This window comes from Alligator sinensis, unplaced genomic scaffold, assembly GCF_000455745.1.
Source record: "Alligator sinensis unplaced genomic scaffold, ASM45574v1 scaffold74_2, whole genome shotgun sequence".
Classification (NCBI taxonomy): Eukaryota; Metazoa; Chordata; order Crocodylia; family Alligatoridae; genus Alligator; species Alligator sinensis.
In genome coordinates this window covers 3701877-3707876 of record NW_005841931.1, presented here as the reverse complement: position 1 = coordinate 3707876, position 6000 = coordinate 3701877, and the positions used below count along the sequence as shown (strand labels likewise).

General features: G+C 42.6%; 1 protein-coding gene across 1 annotated transcript in view; it reads right to left on the bottom strand.

Annotated features, from left to right (window-relative positions):
• Nucleotides 1-5784: 5784 nt before the first annotated feature.
• LOC102385418 (transmembrane protein 178B-like) overlaps nucleotides 5785-6000 on the bottom strand; it is a 45922-nt gene continuing 45706 nt past the window's right edge. Inside the window, exon 4 of the mRNA XM_025198885.1 lies at nucleotides 5785-5888. The gene's annotated coding sequence lies outside the window, so the exon portion shown is untranslated. The remainder of the gene's footprint in view (nucleotides 5889-6000) is intronic.

The window sequence follows — 6000 nt, the reverse complement described above, 5'->3', positions numbered from 1 at the left end:
CGTTTGCCCCCCAGTACTCTTTATGGCAGGGGGTCGAACTAGATGATCTGCCCAGGTCCCTTCCGACCCTAGAAACTATGAAACTATATCCTCCCCAACAATGCATAGTGAAATGTCCACTGATAGAAGGAGGCTTGAGGAGCTTTATGAAGCAACCAAATATTCACTTATTTTTTGTTTAGTACCTGCTTTTCATGTTTAGATTCATAGATTCATAGATGTTAGGGTCGGAAGGGACCTCAATAGACCATCGAGTCCGACCCCCCCTTTTATTGTGCAGAAAAAAAATATGCTCCCCTTTCAATCAGTAGTATTTCTATTCATTGCTTTTCTGCCCTCTCTTTTTCTTCCCTTTCCCTGATCAGTGAAATTCAATTGCCATCTCTGGACTTTAATGGCAAAATGGCAGACAGTGGTGTTCACTCCTCTGAGTCATTCTTTTGGGCTGTCCTCCTACTCAGTCAGACATCACTCCATCAGTTATCCTTGGTTCATGTTTAGAAGGTCATTACAAAAGCCATGAGGACTAAAAACTTACTTAAAAAAAATTAAAACTGATATTCAAGAGACTCTGAATACATTGGCAGAGAGGATATATAGCTTAATGGTGGAGTATGTGACTGCAGATCAGGAAGTTCCTTGGTTCAATCCAGGTGCTCCCTGAATGAAAATCTGTTCCATAATTTTGCAGATTGGATCAGTTAACCCTTGAAATCCCTTCCAACCCTATGATTCTACAATCTTGTGATTTTAGGTAGCTGGCCCATATGCCTTATGTTTTTGACATCCCTGAAATAGACATCTGTGCCACCAGGGCACCACATCTGCTTAGAATGTTATGTTCTGAAAAAACCCAGCAGGATTTGAGTGAAAGATGCCTTTCTTGTCTCATGCACTGCACCCTTTTTTCCAAATCATGCCATCCTAAATCTGACCAAAATAAAAACAGAAGAAGATAATACATCTCTGATGATTATTAATTGATGTCCAGTATCCATCACAGAGGTAGAACCATACTTGAGCAGACTAGTACCTACCTTGACACACAGATTTGCTGATGGAAAGGTCACAAAGCAAACATCAGCAGTCAAAAGTTCAAGCAGACACTTGCTAGAGGATGCATCTTCCTAGATTCTTTAAAAATGGGTTAGGAAACTTTGACATGTACAACCTGGCTCCCATAGGTCTCATGAAAAGTGAATCTATATTCCTTACACCAGTACACTAAAACATCAAGAGACATCGCAGCAGGAAGTCCCTCAGAAATAGAGGAAAATGCAACTGACATCAACCCTTAGGTTAGGGACAGACATTCAAAAAGCCTGACCTTGAATTGATCTCAGTCTTTACAGGTTAGTCTAATCTGACTAGGCTAAATCAGTTTTGTAACTGCACAGACATCCCAAAAATGCAGGCACATGACTGCAGTGGCTCAGGCTAGAAGCTGGGGGGGGGACACGACACACTAGCCCTCCCTTCCCTTGCATAGGGCTGAGCTGAGGCGGGTGTGGCCAAGCCCTGTTAGGACACTGATTAAGGAGTCATCCCCTTCCCCAGCCTTGATAACAGAGCATTTATCAGCTCTGTTATCAGCATTTAACACCCCATCAGAAAATAATGCCTCACTCATTACAAGCTCATCTTAAACAGCTTGTTCCAAAGGAAAACGCATACCAGCCTCTGACTTCTTTACTAGTTATTCCATCCAGGAAGAGCACACACCAGCTTGCAGATGCTTCCTCAGCCTGACAAAGGGTTTTTAAACCCAAAATCTTGCTAAGAAAATGTTTTCCAACTATTTAGTTGGTCTAATAAAAGATATCAGAACCTCACCTGCCTTTTCCAAAGGAAGGAATGCAGGGACATTACCATTTGAGCTGTTGATTACCTCCAAAAAGCCCTAAGTGGACAGTGTCCTATCTGCCTTACACAGTCTTAGCTAGCATACCATATGCTGGCTATAGTCTGTGCTGTGGGAGAGAGGAAGAAGGGATCTCCGCTTATACAGCGAGTAGTGGGGTGGGGGTAGAGGGAAGCCAGGCAGACCCTGCTATGCCTGCAAGTCTCTACCAGAGCTCCAGCTAGGGAGCAGAGGAGAGGGGCCAGCCCTGCTGTGGAGCAGAAAGCCCCGCCCAGCCCAGAGAGCATGCCGGGATGCTGGGAGTGTCTGGTTAAGTTTAAACCAGCAAAGGGTCTGGGGCAGACATTGCATAACCCAGTTTGACTCAGATCAGTTAAGTGTGATACTACAGTCAACCAGATTTATCTCAAACTGGTTTCAGCCAAATTCAAACTGGTTTACGTGCAGTGAACATCTTTTCTGTTACAGGTTTAAACCAGTTTCTCATCACTTAAATTGGTTTATGTGTAATGTCTGCCCCTAGCTTTAAGGCAATACACACTGCTGTACCTTGGCAAAAGCTCTCTCTTATCCACTGCAGAACACTGATGGAAAACTTGCCTCTACTTGCAGTTCCTTACGTGTTCCTCCCACATTTCAGATCTGCCCACATGTAACAGCTGAAAAAGCTGTCAGGAGGACTAAAGTGGTAATAGCAAAAAAAAAAAAAATCCCTTTCATAATATATACAACTCCCGTGCTATAAAAAATGTTGTAACTTTTTGGACCTAGAGATCGATGTTGTTATTTTATCATTTGGACTAAGTTGACATACCAATTCCCCAACCAAGACCAAGGCCCAATTGTGGTTGGTAACGTTAAAATACATCATAAGAAAATCTCTGCCCAAAGCCCTGACACTCTAAATCAGCGATTCTCAACCAGGATGCTGTGGCACCCCAAAGTGCCTCAAGATCTTTTCAGGGGTGCTGCAGAATGTGATGCAACATTAACAGTGTTAAGGGCTCAAACCATGATGATTCATAAAATAAACCCTAGAGATTTCAAATAGGAATCCGTAATGTTAAAAGCTTGTTTTGGTCTTTATGGGTTCTTTGCAACAGAAAAATGGCTCTATTATTTTTCTGCGCTCAAAAATCAAGTGAAAACTAAAAGCTGACATTTCCCAAGGGGTGCCACAAGTCTAGCAAGGGGTGTTGGGAGTCTAAAAAGGTTGAGAACTACTGGTCTAAACAGACAAGACAAAGGGAAAAGTACGATGTAAAGTGGTAAAATAATCTGCCTCAACTGATACAGAAAATTAGTAACAGAGCTATGCATACAATCTGTGTCTCTGGACTCTGAGTCCTGGGATCTAACCATTAAACCACTTCAGCTTTGACAAAGCAACACTGTATATGTGGATGCAAATCATTATGGTATTGCAGCTTACGTGGCTGGTATATGAACTGCATTAGGAACAAAAAGACATAAAGAACATAGAAATGGAAGGAACCTCTCAAAGCCATCAAGTCCAGCCCCCTGCATTCACAGGCAACAATTTTTCCGAAGTCCTGAAAACCATCCACTTCAACTCTCCACACACCACAGCCACACAGGACATTAAGGACACCAGTACTCCAGCTGGTGAGGCCGCAGCTGGAGTATTGCATCCAGTTTTGGGCTCCACAATTCAAAAAGGATGTGGAGAAGCTCGAGAGATTCCAGAGGAGAGGCATGATCAGAGGTCAGGAAAACAGACCTTATGACAACAGGCTGAGAGCTATAGGACTCTTTAGCCTGGAAAAGCACAGGCTCAGGGGCGATCTGATGGCCACCTATAAGTTTATCAGGGGTGTTCACCAGGATCTGGGAGAACGATTGATCACCAGAGCACCCCAAGGGATGACAAGGTCGAACAGTTATAAACTCCAGCAAGACCATTTCAGGCTGGACATAAGAATTTCTTCACTGTCCGAGCTCCCAAAGTCTGGAATAGCCTGCCATCGGAGGTGGTTCAAGCACCTACATTGAACACCTTTAAGAGAAATTTGATGCTTATCTTGCTGGGATCTTATGACCCCAGCTGACTTCCTGCCCCTTGGGCAGGGGGCTGGATTCAATGATCTTCTGAGGTCCCTTCCAGCCCTAATGTCTATGAAATCTATGAAGAAAACAAAACTAAAAACACTGTGCAATGTGTCACAAGGAAAACAGCAGAGGAGATGAACAGCATCACCAATGACCTAACGCTGCAATGCCAAAGAAATATCTTGGTTAGACTGGGCCCACTGTAACAGAGAGGCTCACTGCATCTTTCTCTCACTGACTGCCTATATATGTACTTGGGGGTAGGGGGTGGCTTTTAATTAGAGCACTTCCCAGAGAGCTGCTTTAATTAAAACACCTCACTGTCAGGTGTATTAAGCCCCTGTGGGTTTAAAAATGGCTACATGATGCTTTATCTAAACCTCATTTGAAGAGGTTTAGATAAAGTGCCCTAGCAGCCATTTTTAAACTCATGGGGGCTTATACACATGACATTGAGACCACACTGGAGCATACTAATTACGTTAATCAAGTCTGCTCTGAGGCACAGTAATTACAATGCAAACCAGCACATGGATGGGCAGCTTTTGTGTACAAATCTCAAGGACTTCCAGAAAACTGGAAAGAATTCTACTCTGTGCTATGTCATATTTGTGTCCTTGACAGCAGACTGCTTTTGGTCCTCACTTGTTAGTGATGCACAACATGGCCTGATGGAGGATGCAACCAGATTGAATGCAATAGCACAGCGCTTGGGAAATGCATAATGGATTAAGTGAATGTTTCCTGGGAGGCTGTTGCCATGTCACAAGTGGTCAGGCTGTCATATGGGACCTTCTGTTTTGGAGTGCCACAGGAATAGTCTTCCTATTGTCTTTTACTGCTTTTGAAACAGGCTGTGACACATGGGAAAGCATGGGGACATACAGTTGGCAGGGTCATTCTGGTGTTATCTGTTTTAAGAGAGAAGGCAGAAAAGCTCATATGCATCCAAAAAGTAAGGAATCTAAGGAGCCAGTTAATGTTATGCAGGATTTGCATTGGACCTTGAATCCAAAATATAGCTGAACATTCTCTGAATATGCAAGAGTATGGATCTCTGAAACCTCTCTCCCAGCTGGACTTACAATATTTAAATTCAACAAGGCAGCAGACAGTTTTGAAATGAGATCCATTGCTCTCCCGGTGTGCAGAGCCCCTTCTGTAATGAACCCCACACACAAATATAGCTAAATCTCCATACAACTAAGACTTTACCTGTTAGGTCAAGGGTCAAGGAACACAACTTCTCCAGCTAACTCACAGAAAAGTGCAGCTCACCTCTTCACATGGTGTGCTATGCAATCAGACATAAGAGGTCAGTTAGTTTATCAGACCAAAAGGGAATAGAATAGATAAAGAAGGAAAGGAGAAATGAAGGATCCCCTTCTAGCAGGTAACAACACTGAAATTCTTCCATGTTGTTGAAATTCTTCCATTTAGACTATCATTTTAACCAGCTGGGTTTTTCGGTTAAAAAAACCTTCCCTCTGGTGCATTCATTAATTTAAGTGGGGTTCATATCCCAAAGTCTCACTGACCTTGTCAGTATAATATGAGACTTCTTTATACAAGTATCAACTTTATGACATGTTAAGGATAGTTTTGCTGAACATCAAAAGCTGGCCATTGAAGCGAACAAAGCTGCTTTAACCTTTGTGCCTTCAAACATGCATGGGTGAGCAAACTAAGAATCAGATACCACTGTAGATGGATTTCAACCACCACTGCTGAACAATTCAGAGAAATCTAAACAAAACAATAACAGATACAGAAATATCAGTTCCTTTATTCCTGCTCACATGATACTTCCATTCCTCTGGAGGCCTCTCTACTTTCAGGATATGATTAAAAGTCCATGGAAGCCAATGCCCAGTGAGTTAAGGCAGTGTTTTTGTCAGTCTTGTGAGGTGACAACTCCTTTACTAAATAAGAAATGTCCATTATACCTGTAGATATACTATAAAAGCAAGAGAAAAAAAAGTATTAAGAAAAACAGACATTACAGCCCCTGTAATTTATGTGCATGTGTGCGCATGCACATTCACTGCCTTGAATGTAGTGCAGTGTAG